The following is a 23,350-nucleotide window of genomic DNA, read 5'->3' as shown; positions in this document are numbered from 1 at the left end:
GTAGAACGCAAATTTGAGAACAAAAATCACGATTCAGTGTCTCGTCATGGGTTACTCAAGACTTACATTTAGGGCTACTGATCAAAATAACTATTTGGGTGGATAACACATATTTTATAGGAGTGATTGAACTCAGTGCCTTGCATAGATAAACTGGCGGATATTTTTCTCTTTTGACTCCCACTATAACTTTACTGCTGGTACAAATTGATGTGCTGACAGTACCACATTTATTAGTTGCATTTCTTTCAAGAATATATCACTTCTCACCATTGTCAAAATTTTAATTCTGAATACAATTTGGTCGGAAAACGTGCTGATTTGATACATTCATGTTGATGTAATTACATGTGACTGTAGTAAATAGAGTTATGTTCTCGTAGTCAATGCAAAAATTCGTAGTGCTGTAGCCAAGAAAACATTCACACACATATTTATATGGCGATTCAATTTTTATTTTTTATTTTCTATCAAAACAAATGATAATTGCACAGTGTACATCTCATGTAACGGTTACTACAATTGCACCATGCAAAACACCTGTCTTTTTACCCTTGGTTTCCTCGTATATCGATCATTATGGACACAAACAAAGAAAAACAAAATGAATTTTCATCGCATATACATTTGAGCTCCTTACTTTGCATATTTAGCGTTGTCTTACATGGATTGTGTGATTGCATTTTGATATTTTGGCAGGAAAAAAATTGTACTTGTCGGAGATCTCCTAGATACACGTTAAATTTACCTGTATTTCCAACAAACACTATAACTAACTAACTGTACCACTCCCAATATTTTTATGAGATTGAAACTAAATTGAGACCTTATCTTTCTCAGAAGCAAAATAAAGCTGTAATATTTACAATTTCGATGAAATAAAATAGACAAAAATAGCAGACATTTATGATAATCATCATGACACTGTAACCTGTTAGAGGTTGGATCACAAAATAATGACCAATTTAAGTTAGAATTTTGTGGTGAAGTACAATCTTGATTGAACATTCTCTATTCAACGTGATATGGAAAATCAGTAAATCTCATTGGAAGCGGAATCCAAAGATTCATCATTGTGAATTTCCTTTCTATATTCGAGTATACTTCATATGGCATTCCTGTAGAGAAGTAAGTATACACAAAATTAAACACTAAATGTTTCACTTAGCTAAGAGCTTTCTGCCCTATATGCACTTTCAGTAATATTTTTCGTTCATACCTTAACTAACGTGAACTCCTGTGCTGACAGCATGATTCCCAAACACTTGTAACTGACACAATAAATGTTAATTCCACAACATCCAAAGTACCTCTACGATATGTTCAATACTGTCTGACTTTTTACCTAAACCGAGTGTAATAGATCTTTATTTACTTTAACAATTTTTCCTTTGTTTGTTTATTTTGGCTGAAAACAGGAGTGGATGACGAGATAAATGGACAATTAACTGAATTTGCATACGAAATATTTACATCATAAACATTTTTGAACACAATCTGGTGACAGACATTCAAAGACAAAATCATTGTGTCCCCGTGTAGAGATCGGCTAGCCATCAAAAATCTTCATCACAGTTAGCTTTCGTTTTGACTCGAGCATGAAGAATTCCAACCAATTAATGAGTGCATCGGCTATCTATGTAAGAAATAATAACGCTTTGTTAGGAAATCATTCCGGGTAAAAGATAGGTAAACACTGAATATTACAATGACATTGCTTTCAGGTAACTATAGAGTACAGCTTAACTGCGAGATAACCCTGGCAGTGCTAATTCTGGATGAGTTTTAGACCAATTTTATTTCTGGGTAAATCCAAAGACGTGTGCAAAGTTCAGCGAGAACAAAAGATCCATTTGTCTATTGTTGGTCTTTATTCAGTAGTTATAGGCCATCGGCCCAGCATACTTAACATAGTTAGCATCATATACAAAATTGACAGGAAAATAATAATTACAAACACTCAGAAAAATTGATTATCATTTATCTCCTTTCTCACTTTCATAGCGTGCAAAGTGAAAGCGGCTAGACGTTGCATTATATTTGGATCATCAGATGTCATCAGAGAATAAATTTTCTTTCTGAACAAAAGATCCCATTAGACAATAAACTCATCTCATACGTTTCGTAGCTCGAAGTGGAGAGCAACAAAGTACACAGATTATCAAAATATACATGTGCAAATCGTTAATGGTAATGTTATTGATATAATAAATCAGCCCTTGAGTATTTTCTTATCGAATAACTGCATGCATATTAAGCACCAGTTTCTGAGAAATAAAGGAGTAATGTTAACATTACAAAAGCACAACAACTATAACAAAAGTTTGGTTACAACTATAACGAAAGTTATTCTGCTAGGGAAAACAAGCAAAGTCTTCAGAGACTAGCACCTCTGTCATAATATAATCACTTTCTTCAGACAAAATAAATTTGATGATCATATGAGATATTAAAATCATTTTGAAATTCGCAAATATTTTGTCCGTTGACGTAGCTTATTAGTGTATCAGATGCATTACCAGGTGCATCATTTTCATTAAAATGTAATTTTGTTCCGTACATGAATTTGATTATTAACAGTAAAGTAACAATGCAGCACAGTCCGTGTTAACACGCTGAGATCTCTGTATTTCAATGCGCTGTGTGGCGAAAATCTAGATACTGATGCAGACGCATGCAACAAAAGCCTGAAAAACGACTGTCAGAAGTTTCAGTTTTTTCCCGCTATAATTACATATTTATTTAAAACACATTGTCATCTTGAATTGAAGTGAATTTCCAACAACAAAATCGCAGCTATTTTCTGTACATTCATATTTAAAATTAGAGAACATCATTTGCTTTGTATAGTAAGTTTTTAAATAACGTGAGCATCATATTTTTGTGATGGCAAAGAGTAAAGCCATAGATCATTTGCATGACCAAACAAAGCCAACTAATTGCGCCATGCATTGGTGGCACACTTTGAGTAATAACATTTTAGCATGGCTCAACTATCCGAAAGAGGGTTTGTTTGACAATAACTGATACATATTACCCAAGTATGCAAGTTTTATCACACTTTCAACAAATCTCAGCCAGGTCGCCCCTGAGAACCTGCATACAAAGGCGATTGGATATGGCTGTTTTAAGAATAGGGTGTTCAATGTTTTACCCAAAATAGCAAAAATCAGCCCCAGAAGATGATACTGCACACATCATCACGATTTGTACAAGAGATGACACAGATCATGCATCCTTGCGACATTCACATCAATTTTCACAGAAATCCGCGAAATTCCGTAACTTTTGAATTGAGTTAATAAATAGATGAGTACGTGTACGTATTTTGTCGCAGAATGCATAAAACAACGGCAGAGTGATGTGAATAATTATCACTGCTGAAAGCCGACCACAGTGCAAATACCCAGTACATAATCGTTGACAGAATTATGAGGCATTTTAGAAGACTTTCCAACAAGTTAGATCATTTTAAAGTTGTTCACATGAATGATTGATAGGTGACTTTCTCAACAACAAATTACATAGTTATTATTTGTGAAGAGTTGATATCTTTGCTTTGTTAAACTTTTGTACGCCGTCGTGTTATTCTTCTCGTTTCGTCAATTTCATGTTTGTTAATGTTGATATCACATCGAGCATCTGAATATTAAAGAACAAAGGTTTTTAAAGCCCAACTTAAACCTTTTGACCTCTCACTGATATCACCATATTCCATGACGTAACAGTCAAAATGGTCGACTCAAAGTTACCGTTTTATAGGTACATGTAATCATTATTAATGATGAAGTTTTACATTTTCATGTTGGAATAGACAGACTGTCGCATTAGCTCATGTTTCGGTAGCTTTCTGATGACCGTTCATGCTTCATGTTACTAATCTACGATACCTAGCACTACGTCTACATAGTCATTGTAATGTTGTGACAACACTATTACTTTTAAGTCAGTCTAATGATACAAAGTACAAAAATTAATATCCAAATTTTTATAGTGACAATTTTACACATTTCATGTTAATCACACTAAGGAGCCTGTTGTGTAAATTTCAAAAAAATCAATCCAATTGTTTTGGAGAGGATGCTTAGAATTTGAACAGTTAGTGGATGCCGCTGCCTACAACAGACGACAGGCAAAAGTCCCTAACTGAAGAATTCAACAAACGTTTTTGTTACTTTTGATTTCCTATTTCGGTCATTTCTCGTAAGTGGGACACTCGGTTTCAGGCAAATTACTATTTGTATTTTGAACAATAGTAAATTTGTGAGATTCATAATTACACACATGTACAGTGTATTCACCACAGCATTTATCATTGTCATCTTTTCTTTAACATCACGTTTGATATTACATGCATCTGTGTGAAACGTTTTTTATCGATCATTTTATTTACTTTTACTAATATTGTACCACAACATATTATCATAACAAAAAGATAATCCGAATGTCATATTTGATAAGATAAAAAATACATCGAATTGCATATGTCTGTTACAAACTGTTGGCCGTCATTTAAGCAGATTGACTGTCGCGCATCTCTGATTTGGGTGTGAACGGAAAATACACATAAGAAATTGCCAACTTATTATCAAATTGGTCCCATACAAAACACAAATGACTTGCATATGCATGCAAACTGTGATTATTATTGTGCCATGTTTTAAAGAAATCGACCCAGGCATGTCAGAGATAAACAGATGCTGGAGTGGACGCATAGATACACGGACAGACTAAATAGAATATTCGAGTCACCCTTACTTCGTCCTTGGGACTATAAAGCAGTTGCAATTTGAATGTTAAAAAGAAGAAGAGCTAACATGTACAAGTTAGTATTAAGCAGAATTCAAATCTGAGTAAAAAAATAAATACCACTTTTTATGGTAAACGTGCGTTTAGATTCAGCTGTATTTTACACATACCAGGATTTCTAATATTCACTTCTCGGATTATCGCACTCTGCATTGAGCATACCTGTCCTCCTATTTTGGTATAAAAACACAGCATTGAGTTAGAATGCAGGTTTGTAGTTTGTGTATCACAGTAGGATGAAGTCTGTTATGTAATATCTGCAAGCCAGCAATTTTCGTTAGTATACGTTGTAGTCCAATTAATTTGTCTCTAAAACTTCTACAGGAGTTAAAGACCAAAGAGCTTGCTGAGTTAGGAAGGTGGAAATCTTTGATAGCTGATTTCATGATGGCCTGACCAAAATGGCAAAAATAGCTTAAAGTATACAATCAAAGAATTCATCACAAATTAGAAGATATCACATATATATAATCCCCTTCTATATAACATTAAAGTTATCCGACAAGTAATTTTGGAGAAAAAGTGTTTGACAAAAATGGCACCAAAATACAAAATTGTGGATTTCATCATTAATTCAATATATAATATTAAGATAATCCATAGGAACCTGAAAAACCAAATTCATAGCTATCAGACGAGTAGTGTTTTAGAAGCAAATTTTTTGACCAAAAACGGCAAAAATTGCCCCCAAAATACAAAATTGCAGGTTTCATCATAATTTCAATATATCATGTAACATAACCTGTAAACTAACTATTAGAGCTATCACACGGGCAGTTCTCGAGAAATAAACGAAAATGGCAAATTGCCCTAAAAATTCAAAATAAAAGATTTAATCAGAATTTCAAAATATCGCGTTTAGTTCACCTAAAGGAACATTTATACAATATATCACAGGTATCAGACAATTTCATTTTAATAAACAATGTTTTGACCAAATTTGTAGATTTCATCATTATTTTAATATATAACATTTGAACATTCCTGTGAACCTGTATATCAAATGTCAAAGCTATCGCGCAAGAGGGTTTTCTTAAAGTGATTTTAATCAAAAATGACAAAAATTGCCTTACAATTACAAATTTTCTTATTTTTGCACAATGTAAAGAAATCTGAAATAGGTCATTCTTAGCTGTCTATATCATAAATATCAAAGCCGTCTGATCGGCAGTTTTTTCATGTGAAGATTTCTAAACAACTTAAAATTTCAAAACGTGTGGCTGTGTACGGGTTACTTTACAACATATCAAATTTGCATTCACAGATGACGAAAAATTGTTACGCAATCTCTAGTTGTGTGTCTTGCAGCTTGTAAAACCACACAGTTCTGCCAAACATAGTTATGTTAACATAGTGATTTGCATCATGATCTGTGTATCCATAGCCTACCACTCCCGTCCTTCGCTAGTTTCACTAGCAAAGTGAGTGGTAGGGCTACGGATCCACAGCAACATGATCTGTGAATAAATGACTACTTTACGTGATTTCCATTTCGTCAGAAATGGAAAGTTATAACAGATAAGCTGAATTTTCTAAAACCTATTGAAGACTAAAGATCGCTGGCAATTTGACAGTAACAATATTTAAGAAATACTCATAACATTGTTTATAAAATCAAACTACAAATATGTAGCTAATAAGAAACTGTAAGAGACCACTAGTACCCACCTTTCCTTGTAATATAAGATTGAGGTAACATGTACAGTGTAATACAAACTGATAGTGTAAATACTTGCCTAAAGATTTGCCTGAACAGAGCTGTAACTGTTTTCAGCCACCTTACGTGTTGAGGGACTGTGATCGAGTCAACACTAACAGTAAGCCCGTATTTGTTAGGAAATATATTCTTGTATTACGTCATTATTAATACAGTGTCTTAATCTGGATACTCAGCATTTCTTCTAAGATTAAACTTTGAGGCACCGCTTCACATCACTGTTCTTATTTTACTAACTTCACGTTAGTGGACTCTATGCGCGGTCTCTCACCCAGGTGTTGTACAGTAATAAGGTAGTCATTTATAGTACTAGACGACTCCGTCTCCCGACTGCTTTCTCAGACCTGATCTTATTCAATACAAGTACCTCCACGCTTCTACTATCTATTTGTGGACGTGAGGTCTGTATCACCCCTATTTGTAACAATCAACCCTATTTGTAACAAAATTTAATTTTCAAAAAAACTTTGCCGTATTTGTTGAAATATTAATAAAATATGCATATTTGTATGTTTGGGGGCAATTTTCTTTTTCAAGGAAAAAATAAAAATTGCCCCAAAACATACTAATATGTATATTTCATCAAAATTTCATCAAATACGGCCAAGTTTTTTTGAAAATTAGGTTTTGTTACAAGTTGGTTAGATTCTGTTACAAATAGGGTTTATTGTTACAAATAGGGTTGATTGTTACAAATAGGGTTGACACGTCAACCCTATTTGTAACAATCAACCCAATTTGTAACAAAAGTTAACCCCATATAGGTTTAGTATGATTTCGGTCAGAAAACAAGATTTTTAACATTTTCGACTGACATTGGTGAAAATTGCCCCGAAACAAACTTTTGGCATGTATCTGCACAACTTGATTATATCTTACGAGTAGGGCTCTTATCCCTAGGAACCTGCACAACAACATTTAATCTAACGAGCATTTTCGGAAAAAAATGAGTTTCGACATGGAAAAAAAAGAAAATTGCCCCAAACATATAAATATTTCATCAAATACGGCCAAGTTTCTTTGAAAATTAGGTTTTGTTACAAATAGGGTTGATTGTTACAAATAGGGGTGACGTGTCACCCCTATTTGTAACAATCAACCCAATTTGTAACAAAAGCAGTTTCGGAAAAATGAGTTTTGACAAGGAAAAAAAAAGAAAATTGCCCCCAAACATACAAATATGCATATTTTATTAATATTTCAACAAATACGGCAAAGTTTTTTTGAAAATTAAATTTTGTTACAAATAGGGTTGATTGTTACAAATAGGGGTGATACAAGGTCAAATAGAGAAACGGTTGATTTTTATTGTATCAGTGACGGCTAGCGGTTCGCCTGCATTGACTCTAGAGCCTGTGATTATTATCATTGCCAATAGGTTTGAACAGGTCCAAAGGCATGGAATATACGGCCCGCCATTGGGCCCTTGACCACTGTCGCCTGTTTTCTAAAATTCCCCTCTGCGCCCAGACGCGCCATAGTCATGTATGTGTACATGATATTATACGTATACATGAGCGTAGGCGCGGAGCGGAATTTCAGAAAACGGGCAACTGTGCCTTGGCCGTGAATCGGAACTGCTTTGTGGCATCACGAGAGCATTATTTTGGAGTCAATGAGCGGTTGGGTGATTCGGGTTGGCTTTAGATCGGAATTAAGATGATTTCGTAAGTCGCCATTGTCTACGGACCATTGCAGGGCTGTGGTGGGCGGCCGTATAACGCATGCAGTAACACACACACAGCCCTACCTCGCAGAGCTAGTATACAGCCAGGAACACGAAGCAGGGCTAGACTTTCTCACACCTACGAGCTGACTACAAATGCACTGTGTTGTTGCTGGTATGGTCTAACATGGGTGGAGGGACTGTGTGTCTAACTAGGCAAAACCCGGCAAACTTTACTTTGGCAAGCAAGCTTCGCGGCTTCTCCAGCTTTAATACTGAGCTGGCAAGGCTCAGCCAGCCCCAGCGCGTAGCAATTGAGAGAGGGACTGTGAGAGTCTAGAGGATACCAGAACTACACCACGCCACTATCAAATACATGTACTGCATGTAGTATTATAATAAATACAACTGTGATTCACGTGATGACAGAAGTTGAATTTTTGTATGTAAAAAGTGGCAAAATCATGGCTTATTTTTTATATTTGACAATTGGATTGTTAAAATGCAATGCTTTTAAACCGGACAGAAAGTTTGGTCCTGTAAGAGACCATAATATATAAAATGACATTGCGGTTTTTGAGATTTAGTAGGTTTAACCATACAGGATACTGTTGGAATTGAGATGGAACGCATTTTTAACTGCAAATGTTGCGTAATAGTATTAGTATTCTAGTGTTTGGACAGCTCTAAGATCTGAGATTTTATTTCGTCATTATAGGGCTCTTTATGAACGGCTGAAGGTCTCTACGAATAATGATTTTTGAATCGGCTGCCAGGAATTCACACTTATTTTGTCAGTGCTGACTACATCATACATGGCCGTTCACAGTAGCACTGTCCCTCCACTCACTATGAGAGTCGCTTGTCGTTAGGTACACAGCGAAATACACACTCAGGGGACTTCGCCACGACTTATGTGTTAAACCGCTATATCATGCACAGTAGAAGCGAGTTCACTTCTACTGTCTACGGTTGCAGCTCGTAGTCTCATTCGTCAACGTTTTCATCTTGACATTGACAGCCGCCTATCCTAGCCTTGAATTGCAAATGATTTGTGTATAATTAGAAGAATATATATGAATTAAGACAGATACATGATATATATTTACTGCGAGATAGAAAAACAACTTATATTGTACGCGATGCTCTTTCAGGCAAATTGATTGCCACTATAAACTATCACATTCCCTATAAATTGAACACGCCTCTGGCAATTTGTACTTTAAGACGTAATGATTTTCATAATTGAGCACGCTTTTAATTAGTTATTAATACTCAGTCATAGTTAAGATTAAACCAAACACGTTACACCTATGGTCAAATGCTTTCCGGAAAAAACATGGTATAATATAAAACTGGAAATAAACGTACCTTGTTTTTTTTTCAAGATGTCACCGGATCCTGTCATGTTCTCAACACAATGCTCTGCCATGTAAGACTTCGAGCAAATACCTCCATACACGAAAACTCGTCACTTTCAAGATAGTGGTATAATTTCACAGAGATAGCAGACTGTTATTCTCCAGCGTGTACCATAACGGTGAAATTCCCAATTGTGGTCGCGGCCGTACACATCTCACAACAGCTAAGATCCACAGTAAATGTACTAATGCAGTGCCTTGTCTCAGCTAGCCTAGAATCCTATTCGTCCGCTTGCCTCCGTACCTCCGACCCACTCCCGAAGTGGATCGGAGGTACGGAGGCAAGCGGACGATAGGATTCTAGGCTATGTCTCCGCCTGTTATCTTTTCTTTCAAAACTTGTAACTTCTGCTGCTCCACGTTTTGTCAGCGACTGACCTTTGAACTCGCGCAATACCACTGAATGAAGTACTTTGTTTGTCCACTTTGCCTGTGCTGATCCCGGGTGCTGATCTCGACCCTCGACTGTTAAAATGGGTGTTGGTCTGCTCCCATCCAGAATAGTGCCTACAAGAATAGCTGCTCGCTATCGCAGTGTTGAAATATTACTGTGACATTTTTGTGTCTGCTTAATATGTGTGAAAATACCGTCTGTCAAAAATGCTGTGTCTAGAGTGAAGGTCATGCACTGTTACAGATATCCTATTTGTGCCCTATTTGTCTATAAATACGTAAGATTATATAACATTACTTCAAGTATTTTTACACAAGATACAAGTATGGCTTACACAAGAGGAGGTCAAAGCTATAATGACCTACAACTTGCAAATACTAGCATGAGTTTGAAACGACACAATAGTGAATTGCGAGGGTATGTTTTTAAAGCAACTTAAGGTCTAAAATGATCGGTTGCTAGTACAAAAAGGAGCGCACTCTGATTTTTTTATGAGAAGGCTTTCTTTGTGAAACTCAATATTGTTAAATATAAGGGAGGGTGTAGGCTTGACCTTCATTGGAATACGTTTTTAGGCATGCAACAAAATTGTATCAGCCTGCATTCAGAAGTACCGGGGCACACTCGGATGCACCATGCTTTCTCGACCAAGTGCACCGCCATCGCACAAATCACAGGAGAGTTCTATGAATTAGCCGCATCTTTGATGGGCACCTGCAGCTACAACTCTCACAGCCAGTTAAAATTAGCGCATCAATGATTACGAGTAAGAATCGAATAAAAATAAAGATTTATTTTGTATAAGTTCACTGAAGTACTCGCGCGACAGTTGCTCAATGTTAATAGCAAACAAGCTGAAATATCGGGCCTTTTTGAATATTTTAAGCTGCCCAGTACGCCACATTTACTCGGGAGGTGGAGGCACTGTCAGATTAAAATCTCAGCGCGTTTTTACCCTCATCCTCTTCCATACAATCAAAAACATTTCAAATCAACACTACATGATTTAAAATGTTCAGACCACGTACTGTTATAAGGGCAAGCATTTAAGTCAACAACATTGCATTAAAATGTTGAACCCAAACACTTAATGGCAGGACTGTCTTTTAATCAAAAAGCTTGCTGTATTGGCCTACAGGGATGTACTACTCCTATTTTGGTGTCTCTCTTCCCGTTTTATGAGATTTTAGAGGCTATATTTTGAGCCATTGTGCCCAACCTCTGAAATGATTCTTAAAATTCACCGTCACAGTTTACTGTCATAATTTCAAACCTGGCAAGTTTTAATTTACCGCATGTCAAAATACTCAATATTCAGCTTTTGTCAACATTGCACATGAAGGTGCATGAACTGTACATTTCTATCTTATACATATTCCTTTCTCCTTAGGCCAATTGCTAACGATGATATATCCATGTATACTGTGTTTTGTTCACAAGTTGAATATGTGTTTAAGAATGCTGTTGAGAGTCTCAAAATAATAACTATGTTGGTATGTTGAATAACAAAAAACAGTTGCCGCTTCTGTTCCCTGTTACAAGGTATACTTGTCATTATGAAATTCTGATGGCATTTATTAGCTGTGTTGCAAACATAAATGTTGACAAAGGAACGACGTTGCAGCTGTTACATTTGTACTCGGCTCTCTTCGAGCAAGTATAAGAAGCCTTTTGGTTTGGCTGACACATTTGTAGCATAGTATAGCAATAAATATTCAAATCCGCTCAACAGCACAAAACTGATGCAAAGTGTTTTATAACACAAGTATGTGTAATCTGCGAATGTGGGGTACTCCTATTTTCATGCTAACTTTTTTCAAAACGAGTTCTCCTACCCTAGTCTTTATTTGACATTGAAGAAAATGACAAATACAAAATATCACTGTCTTGCTTTTTAAAAGAAAATGATAAACAAAACCAGGACTGTGACAAAACATATCAAGATCGCGCTTTTCTCTTCAAGTAAAATGGCATTGGCTTACTGTTTGCTACACATTTGTAAACCCATAACTACACAAACTGTCGAAATAAAGTACAATGTGTAGTTCCATTTAACAGACTGAGCAAAGTATTTCAAGTCATGATCATCAGAAGCCTACAGTCAGCGGAGTTCGGCGGCTGTGACAATTCTGGATGGGTTTCCGAAGAAAAGTTATTGCGCAGAATGTATTTTGAGGCAAAATTTAACAAAAAGTGTGTTTCCGGCACGTGCCTTTCCAAAAGGCGTACGTTAGTCGGGATATCGTTTTCTTTCATTTTCTTCTAGTCTTGATTTTTACACAGACAAAAATAACACATTCCGGACAATCAAACTTTCTTTGTGGCAACAATTTCCCAGCAACTGTTGTGTACATTCTCCCCCGTTCAACATGAAATTGTAATTTGCACTTTAAAAAGGTAAACCTTATCAACTCGTTTCATATCTGATAAGTTAATATACATTTAACATGCTTTTCGGAACCATAGTCACAGAAAATGGTATAAACATATTGTCAGCTGTCATACCTGTCAAGCTTCACACTGGATGATTTCCAGCTTATCAGCATATTAAGAGCAAACAAAAACATTGGCCATGATTACACATCCAATAAAAAACTAAGCACAGTTTTTATACCATGAATTTCGGCCATTTGAGTGAAAACCTTCAGCTGCATAGTAAAGAAAGCATATGTAAACTTACCGTCAAGGCAGATGGTCTGATTCTTTCAACAAGGAATGATCACAATATGACCGACTTCAAATAGTATTTTGGATGACTACTATGTTGCAAGAATAATATAGATACGCACTAATTTTAATCAGCCATGCATAGGAGGAATGCCCCTCGACTACAACGAAATAAGTTGACAACATATATGTTGTACATGATTGATTACATCTTCATACAAAAGATAATAAAAGACAAACGGTCAAATCAATACTGTATTCTCCCGAACATAAACCCGTGCCCGTGTATATGCCACCTATTTGTACATCTGCGTGCAAGTTCCAACCCTAGTTTTTGCTCGAATAAGGAATCGAAAATGAATGACTGATTAGTTTGATTTGTTGGCCGATTGGACGACTTTAGATTTTGGAGATGTCTTCACTAAACCGTATTTCAAACTATGTCACCAAAAAATAACGCAGTGATTTCTCGCCAAAACTATACAGTAGTGTTAGTCAAAAAAGAGTCAGTGTTAGTGAGAGCGTACAGAGCTAGGAAAAGCCTTAAGTTTCGAATAATCACATGGTAAAATTACATTTTGGAATATCAAGATACTGGGCAGTTGTTAAATAATACGATTATTCTCTTTCACACTTTTTACCAGGGCTCTTTCTTGTTATAAGAATGTATGCATATAATCATGAGATATATAGTAATTTTATTGGGCATAAAAGTAGAATTTGTACTGTCTATTTTAAAGTATTTTAGTTTGAAATCCTTAAAAATATGGGCTTTTTTATTTTATGAAAGGGCGGTATAAATCCTAATGTAGTCTGGTGAATGGTCAATGTTTTGTCTCGAAAGCCACAGATTGACAACGCGTAACGGCAAAGTACAGTTTCCATTAACTTAAATGCGTTTATAGTCGTCTTTAAAGTTTTTTTACAATGTCTTCCGGTTTTTGCAACTTTTATACAAGCTTATTTGTTGGGTCTTAGATTGAGACGAATATATTGCATTGCACGAATATAATTGGCGTTGCACGGTGAGGTTCTCCATAGCCCAAATACCACTGTATATCTCAGGCAGTCCCTTAGTCTGAGACGCTTGCACGTCAAGTCACGACAAAGAACACTCTCAGCATAGTCAATACAGACTAACTGTGTTGTACGACCAGAAAAACAAGAAGAATTTTCTTTAATATTTACTGGGAAGTCCTTTTGTGATAAACAGCAGCCAACAAAGACATTATGTCTCCATGTCCCCACTGCTTGAATGAAATCGAGTACATAGCATTGCCACAGTGCTGCTTGTTTCAAGTATGCAAACATTGATGACTTAACAACTCTTACTCGAGGTTGCGCGGATTTGTATATTTTGCCAGATTTAAATGAATATTTTATATTTTGTACCCTTATGTCATTAATGGCTTTAACATGTGATGAGGATTGGCTGGTCAAAAATGAGGTTCGGATCGGTAACCGCCAGTAATCCTACGACTGTTTTTGCTTCGACCTATAATCATATGGTTACATGCCCATCACTCAGTATATTATAATAAAAACAACAAAACAGACGTAGTTAATTTTTTCAAGGTCGATGTGTTTTTCTAAGAATATCTATGAAAGACAAATTTCCTCTGGACATTTTCTCTTTGATTTCTTAGGAAATATACATAACAATGTAGCCCGAAGAGACTAGCTCGCATTATAAATGGCATCATTACAGCGTACTCAAGCATGTCTGCCGTATGGCTGTGACAAAATGATATTGAGAAAGATATCAAATCAATCGCACTTGTAAAGCTCGAGCTTTACAGAAAGAAGACGTCTGAAAACTTCACTAAATTATGTTTGATTGCCTTTGACATATTCCTGTATCCATTTCATGAAACGGTTTGTCATTAATAGATACCCCCTACACATCAATAACGTCATAACAAACAATGTCATGTCATGTAGCTGTCAGAATGGCCTGTGCTGTCGTGTTTGAGTTCAAAACACATTGTTTGGCTACGAGTGCACTCAAGTCTATCGTCAAACACACCGCACATGATCTACAACTGTGGACGTCAATGGCAAACATGTGCAAAAAAACTATCGAAATTGTCGTATTACAGTTGCACTCTCTATCACTTTCTGCCTGCAAATATATACGGTGAAATTACTTGATGTTAAATTTGTTTGACAATTGTTTGACTTTGCTACTCGTGTCATGGAACAGTGTGACTTACGCTATAGGAAAAAAATTGCGAGACTGGAGTGAGACAATGACGTTTTCCCGCAATTGGTGAGAATCTATTATTATTCTCACCGCTGTCAGTGAGAATATTTTAATTCTCACCGGTGAGCTGCGAGAAATGCACTCCTTGGTGAGAATAAAGTATAACAGATTCTCACCGGTGAGACTTGAAATTCTCACCAAGCACGGTGAGAATGTATCATACTCATCATTCACCAGTAAGAATCAACCAGACTCGCCGTCCATCGGTGAGAATCAACCAGACTCACCATTCACTGGTGAGAATTATCAAGAGACTCGCCGTTCATAGATGAAATCAACCAGACTCCACCATTCGCTGGTGAGAATCAAGCAGACGTGCTGTTCACTGGTGAGAATCAGCCAGACTGGCTGTTCACTGTTCACGATGAACGGCGAGTCTGCTTGATTCTCACCAGTGAATGGTGGAGTCTGGTTGATTCTCATCTATGAACGGCGAGTCTCTTGATAATTCTCACCAGTGAATGGTGAGTCTGGTTGATTCTCACCGATGAACGGCGAGTCTGGTTGATTCTCTCTCATCAGTGAACAGCGAGTCGGTGATTCTTACCCTTAAATGATGAGTATGATATATTCTCAAAATTACATTTCTTACCGTGCTTGGTGAGAATTTCCAGTCTCACCGGTGAGAATCTGTAATCTTACTTTATTCTCACCAAGGAGAGCATTTCTCACAGCTCACCGGTGAGAATTAAAAAATTATCACTGATAGCGGGAGAATAACAAGAGATTCTCACAAATTGCGAGAAAGCGTCACTTTCTTGCTCCAGTCTCGCAATTTTTTCCTATAGTATTAATTACTTCACAATACTTTCCCGATTGGTAATATTGTCGGCAATGTTTCTTCACCGATATTGTCTCCTGTACTTTAATTTACACTGCATGGCGATGGTAAGCAAAATTCCACTGACATGGCAATGGACTATTCTTTCCATTGAAAAACAGTGATTCGAAATGTCGGACATCAATGCAGTCTATATCTCTGGAAACTTCTGAAAACCAGTGCTAAACATTTCCTTTGAGGACTCCACTAAATAGTGAGGGAATAGTGCGCCATAAAAATAAGTCCGCTTATTAGACGCACTTATGACTGTCTTTAACGCAATTAATAGAAGATTGACAGAGTATGAGGCCTTTCTACAAACTGATTTTGGCAGTTTTCTATAGCCTTGCATCATGTTGATCTTCGTTCCAGTTGCACCAGCCCTTAAGATTTATGCCTCAGAGGTCCGACTCTCTATATTCAAGTGTTGCATATCTGAACAAATACCTCTCCCTTTTAATAAATATTGGCCGCAGGCATTCATAGTAATTGTCTTTCATAATATGGTGTTGAATTTCTAGCGTACAGATACTTGCAGTTGATAGTCAGAAACCCTAATAGCAGCAGGTGTGTATTAGCCCATACAATACGGAGGTGTGAATCTGAGGGGCAGCCATGAAGCTGTTAAGGACGTGTGTCTGAACTATATGACAGCATTTATTTCGTTGTATCTATTGAGGAAACGGGACAATTTTTATTTAGTATTTGAATTTAGCGTGAAGGTAACAATAAAGAGCATCGGGGAATTTTTATGGAGCCAAACCAGAGGTGGATCGAGACTTTGGTGAAGAAATTATTTCATTTGAGGAGCTTTGTGAGCGATGTTTTTGAACGTCGTCAATGGGAGGGCCGCTGCAAACAATTAACGCAGTCTTACTTCCGCTACCAAGTTTGCGGTGGCTTATTTCTTAGATGCCCTATTAACAATAAAAAATACACTTCAACATATTTTGTCGAAAATGCTTGAAAGGTCTAGGACTTCATTGATGGTTGATCTATAAACGCTGACATGACTACAGCGGCCGGCTGTCCAGCCATGTAATTTGAAAATGAGGAATTGCAGCCTGATGTTATTTTGTGAGTTTGATGTTGCATGATGCAGGCTAAACATTCTCATTCACCAAGTTGAACTTGAAATATAATAGAGGTAGTTCCACTATAATAGTGTTTCATAAACAGACCTTAAATGTGTGGAAATATCGGCTCTCCAAACTACTTTGTTTTTAAATCAGGATTGTTCCAACAGGAGTATCGTAAGTATATGTACATCATACACATACCAATGTGCGGGAGATAAATAAAGGTAGGACTGCACCCAACAGAGCGTGTTTCACTCAAAATCATTTTGCGAAGATTTATTAAATGTTAAGTAATTTATGAACCCAAGATTAAAATATTGGTCGGGGTTTACCTTTTACCTTCTCAAGTGGTCGTAACTTGGATGACAAAGAAGTGTAAATATTTGCAAAATTATGTAAGTCAGCCGATTTTCTGAATTCTATTGTCTCAAAAATTCATGATTTCAAAACAATTTCCTCTCTGACAACGTAAAATTTTGCGAAATTTTGTTTGGCAATAAAGTTATTACAATTTGAATAAGAGGCATTTTATTTTTGCGTATCATGATTTTATCTCTTTTTAGAATTTCAGTCTTTCAACCTTTCCATTTTAGGATAAAGATAAATAATAATACAAAATAAAGTTTCTTCTACAAATGCTCCTTTTTAAATTTCAGGAGATAGCGTCAAGTTTTCAACCTAAATTTATCATCGATACTGAAATTAAGGTTTCCTAACCGAAATGTGTGTACTGCCCCCTTCATCGTTTGAGTAAACTATTTCTCCGATACTAAAACTTAAGATTTTGTACCGTTTTAAAAATACATACCATGAGGTTTCCTTACCGTATTATCATCTTTGATGAGAACTACTCCTATACCAAGGGCAATCCGTCTACTATGCGCTTGTATTCGTAAGGCGAGCGGTGCATTTTACATAACAACTCGTTTAACAACGGGAATCCAAACCTCAGGAAAGCACAAAGGGTACTACATTCTCGTCAAGATTTTGACTGAATTTTGGAGAAGCAATAGAAACAGCAAACCAGGTTTCAACATAGACCAAGCAATAGGCCAAATCTTTTGAACAAGTGACGAAATTTTCTACTGCACTAAACTAGGTGTTACAATGTTTGTGTCATTGTGAGTGATTTTTTGACAAAACTGTCTATCCCGTGACCAGTAACCAGTGAGATATCCATTTCTCTCAAACTGCGTTTAAACAGTATACGTTCTAGTTTTCTAGGGATCTGTAGTTAAATCTTTAATAGTGAATTTAAAATTCCTGTATTATATTTGCTGATTTGCCATTTGTGGTCTGCAATCTGGGAAAATCATGTTCGTCATCACATCTTTCTGTACGCATACGGGATGACAAAATGCTTCAATTTAGGAAATAATGTAAAGAAAAGGTCATTCTGACATCTGGAGTGTAACAGATAGAATTTCTTATCCATTTTGCAAGCAATTGTTCTGTTCACACGCCATGAACGCCTTCTGTTTCCGTCAAAACCTACTACTCAATAGTCGGTCTAAGGAAATTTTCTTGCCGGTAACCAAGACGACGCGGTTGGTCGCTTTGCATTGCTTATGAACTATTAGTTACCCGACATACCAACCCATTGACGAAACTTTAGGACTGCTATTGAGTAATCCCCGAAAACTCTCTGGAGGACGTTGTGTGTATCAGATTCCCGGCGAACAGGAATCAGTTACTCAAGGAATTTGTAAACACAGCAGCGAGATCGACGTGGACTCTGAACTCCGGAATATAAATTCTGGATAGTGTCTACTGAGCAAACATCTGTAACTGATATGAACTTGGACAGGCGCTTGTTGAGATTTTCTGTTCTGTTTATACAGTATTGCCGGATAATCATTGGAGACTTTGTTCGTTTAGTCATCATTCATGTTGATTTTTAACATTATAATTTTTTTCGTAATTTATTCTTTAATTTATTGTATTATCATTGCTCAGACCATAGTTTGCTTAAACAATATATCAATAACTCATGGATCAAACTATTTTCTTTTTAGTGCATGTTCTATGCAAATATTTAACCACCACCGTCTTTATTACATGTCAGTCACCTTGCATTGCCTAAGGATGTGACTCAGGTTAATAGGCAGTGCACGTATCGATCGGCATTTTCACATAGAAGAAGAGGTAACACACCCGACGTGGTAATTTTTTTATCAGCTCGGTCACAAAAGAGTTCAAAAATTTGTTAGTTTTTCAAAAACAGTGCACATACGGTGTAGTTTTACTCGAAAACCAGTGGTTTCAGTTTCCTTACTTGAAAAATTGCAAGTACAATCAACCTTAGTGATCTGTTTACGGCAATCGGAGAGCTGGGTATACTGGGCAAAAAGTCTTGTCTTGGAGTTTTGAAATTCGCTTTCAGATATATTCATTCACTGTCCATGGGTGGAAAATCAGGCAACTTTATCAAGGCGCCGCCAACATATACTTATTTGAATAAAGTACACTTTGCCAAAAACAGAACTGAGAAAATCGACGATTTGTGTTAACGACCCATTCGTCACACATCGTAGCGAAGAAGTCCAACTCACACACTGTTTTCTCAGAATTTTATAGCACCAGTACTTTGAAAGTTGAAATATTTAGCATCAGTTTTTGAATTTTGAACATGTTTAGAATCTCAGATCGCGTGAAAATTGAAAGAAATCGCACAGTGAAACTGCTATTGCTTGGTGCCAGCAGTGGGTAGTATTTACACAACAAACACAGCAGAGTAATTCACGGTTTAATCCATTTGTCGAACGCAAAACTGGCATATTAACTGTATACTGTTGTCTCAACGGTTACAATCTAGTTACCACGGGAAACTTGTGTAAAACAGTCCAACTACCCGATCGAGACCTGTGTGCTGTCGTCGCGTCGGGCATTCACTTGTTCTGAACCGTGACTAGAGTGGTCAACTTCCTGTTTCGCGATCGGCGATTTATACATGTTCTTTGTTAGAAGTGATTGTCAAGTTTATACTAGCGCCGACTTCTATATACAAACAGGACCAGGCCAACGGAGCTATTCATTGAAAAAGCTATTCCAGAAGCAATTTTTGAGGGCAGGGGAAATATTAATTTTGCTAGGGCAGGGGACATATTTTAGGTGGCAGGGGAGCAAATTTAGTTTTTTAGTTTTAATTTCAGTTTTTTTTGTCGGGCAGGGCAGATATTGGTTGATTGTCCTGGGGACAGGACTTGGCGAAATACGAGGAGAGGAAAAGCTACTTGTAAAACGGGGACAGCGGGAATTCAGCCATGGTGTTTCTGGGGATGGGGACACAGGGCAAGTACGTATACCTTTTAAAGGTTACCCAGACTACTTAGCCTATCGATTGACCCAACATCTCACTCTATGTACTGCAAGATTGAAACCAAATAGAAGGGCACTGCAGTATGTATCTGCATGGGAATGTTAATTTTAAGGGGAATTTTTTTCTCAGGCCAGGGAAAAATCGACAGTTTTTTTCATCACAGGGTAGGGTAGCTTCATGTCTGCAGGGGAAAATGGAATGACAAAATTTTGAGGGGAATTGTTTTCCAGGGCAGGGGAAATCGGCAAGTTTTTTTCGCCACAGGGCATAAGTGGAGCTTCAAACATTTACAGTGGGGAGGGGAAACAGGCCAAAATATATTAGGGGATTGGTTAAAAATGAAGTTTGAGTACGGTACGGTAAGTCGAAAAATGTTCAGTGGCAGGGCAAATTATCATGAACAGCTAATTAATTACCCTCATGACTTAAAATTAGTCAGTTTACATTACTTGTCATGCACAATATATCTTATATATCTTACCCCTTTAAAAGTGCCTGCACCAACAGGACGTCAGTTGCAAGTTTTTTCTACCTAAAGATGAGATACGATACGGTATCACCATGACACCATGAAAACTTCAGTCGTTCAAATGCATTTTTGCACTCCGCTGTAGGCATGCCCCCTTTCGTTACGACAGAAATTGTTATTTCAAGTGTCAAACTTCGCTTTTGTGTTCTTGTCTTAAATATATTGAGTCAGTACCGATTTTATCAAACCACAGTCCCCTTCGATTAAACTAAAGCTCATGCCGTAGCGTAGAATAGTGCGTGCTGTCGTCGACGTCATGTTCCGAGAGAGTTTCGACTGGAGTCTATAGTGGAGTTACGCAATCCATAAGTTTCGCTCGACGAGCAATACAAGCGCATATCGATTTCTGAACTGGACCCATGACCTTGGCAAGCGAAGATGGTATTTTCAGTGTGTGTAGCGCGTAGGACCTATTATATAATAACTGAACCTACATCGCCGTTGTTCAGTTGTATATGTATGTATGTTGTATACAGTGGCGGGATTGACGTCTTACGGCCAGGCATCCCTTCGAAACAACGTTAGGGGAGAACCATTTGATTTCTGGGGGGGGGGGGGGTATGGAGGAAGAGGGTATGGGAGCAAATTTTTTTTTCCTGTCAGAGTGACAGCAATTTTTTTTTTCTACTGTCAGACCTGCATCAATTTTTTTTTTCCAAATGGAGTAGCAGTGCAAATTTTTTTTTATTGGTCATCAAGTTTGTAATGCGTTGTATATAAGGGAGCCGTCATTATTGACGGCCTGAAACTCCGAAATTTCGAGTGACCCTCCCCCTTCACCAACCATGATGAATTTGAGTAACCTTCCTCTCTAACTCTGAAATTTTGACCATTCTCCACTTAGAAAAGTTAAATACCAATACATGTAATTGTAAAATTTACAAAATACAGCAACAGTAAAGACCCTTCAAATCCTGATGTGCCCTGCTAGACTATTATCAGCTATCTCATGATGGTTCGAAAAAGGTGAACACATCAAAATGAAATTCAAAGTCACAATAAAATAAAGATATAAAAGATCACGCAGTATCTAATCATATAGTATATTGTTTAATTTGGATGGATATTATGACAGGGTTTTCACTAGGATATCTGACCGGGCAGAATTTGAAAGTACAGGGGGAGAACATGAGAGAGGCTTAGGGGGAAAGTGTCACAGGGGCTTTCCCCTATCGTGCATGGAAATTTTTAAGATATTGATGTGTGCAATGGTGCAGTCTGGTGCAATCTGCGAGGTTTTTTAATTTGTTCACTAAGTGAAACTGTTAGAATACCCCAAGGGGGAGAGCACGAGAGGGGGTTCCCCCTCTCGTATTGGAAATTTTGAGAAATTGATGTGTTTAATGCTGCAATCTGAGAGGAGTTTCAGTTTATTTTGCACTCGGTAAAACTGTTTGAAAATGACATTGAACACTGATATTTTTTACATTTTTTGCATGATCAGTTTTTGAGTCACAATATTCAACAACCAAACAATGACAATACAATTTGTGAAAAACAGTTCTGTTTGCCAGAGACTGAAGACAAATAAATATACAGGAACGGAAAATCTGTGACCTTCTCGTGTCATTTCTCCAGCTGCCAGCTTCTAATGAAAAGCCTGAATATGGTATGTTTGCGATCCGGTGTTTGTGGTCAGAAAAACAAGGCTCACACATTGTATTTCATTATATTTTGTTTTGCCTCAATTTTTCATTGTCAAGGTACATCTTTCTAACAAATTTATATTAAGAAAATAATATATTGGTTTTAACACTAGTTTATTGACTCCTGTCTTGTGTTTTAAATTTTCACAATTTACAGAAGTCAAATAGTCCCCTTTAGATAGTGCCTATGCATTGAGATATTGCAACAGAAATCCTGAAAATGATTTCTTGGGTCAGAAAAAGAAGGAAAACATTGAGTGTACTGAGGTGTAAAGTAGACCTATGGAGTGCATGCTTATATCATAAGTGCTGGGAAAAGAAACATAAGAATTGCTTGTGGTAAAACATTTGCGCCGCCTATGGCGGCGCGCTGGCAAAGAATACATGAGAATAAGGTTTCCAAATTTTGCTTATTTCTGGTGCATTGTGACAATTTTTTTTTCTCTTCTGTCTGTTATGACAATTTTTTTTTTCTCAGGCCATGACAGGATCAATTTTTTTTTTCTTCTCTCTCACCTGGTGACAAATTTTTTTTTCTCAAAATCCTCCATATCCCCCCCCCAGAAATCAAATGGTTCTCCCCTTAGTACATTTGTCGGCGGCAACTGTGTATTGTAAATAATACAAAATATGTGGCTGTTTTGTAAATCTAATCCTGAAAAACTAATTCACCCGAATTTACCACACTGCTTGTATATTTTATCGAATAATTTTGTGGAACTCCTGGTGAATAATATGATTGTGATGTATATCTTGTTATTTATGTATACCAAATAAAGCCTGACAGTGTTCTACTTCCAGCACCGGATGCCCTGAACTTTGAACTATGATATGAATTATTATTCACACACTTACAGACTGTAAGATTTTGCAAGATACAGTATACTTTGCTGTAGCAATACGCTTGTTTATCGAACCGTGCTGTGTTAAACCCTGATTTGCACTCATTGTTTAACTAAGAGATCTTTGAACCGTACGATTGATAATCTGCTTGCAACGTCAGAGATATGGCTAACAACC

The 23,350-nt window shown here is 37.0% G+C and overlaps 1 protein-coding gene and 1 long non-coding RNA gene across 2 annotated transcripts in view; both read right to left on the bottom strand.

Moving 5' to 3' along the window:
• The window catches only part of LOC139136437 (uncharacterized), a 78,048-nt gene that overhangs the window by 30,729 nt on the left and 23,969 nt on the right, over positions 1-23,350 (bottom strand). The window lies entirely within an intron of this gene.
• Positions 434-9,894, bottom strand: LOC139137237 (uncharacterized). The gene is made up of 3 exons (XR_011553354.1): positions 9,564-9,894; positions 4,873-4,979; positions 434-1,636 (listed from the first exon to the last, which is right to left on the bottom strand). It is a non-coding gene; the product is annotated as an uncharacterized lncRNA (long non-coding RNA).

The sequence above is a fragment of the Ptychodera flava genome, chromosome 7 (assembly GCF_041260155.1).
Source record: "Ptychodera flava strain L36383 chromosome 7, AS_Pfla_20210202, whole genome shotgun sequence".
Lineage (NCBI taxonomy): Eukaryota > Metazoa > Hemichordata > Enteropneusta > Ptychoderidae > Ptychodera > Ptychodera flava.
The sequence above is the reverse complement of the archived record's forward strand: the minus strand, read 5'-3'. Positions and strand labels throughout refer to the sequence as shown.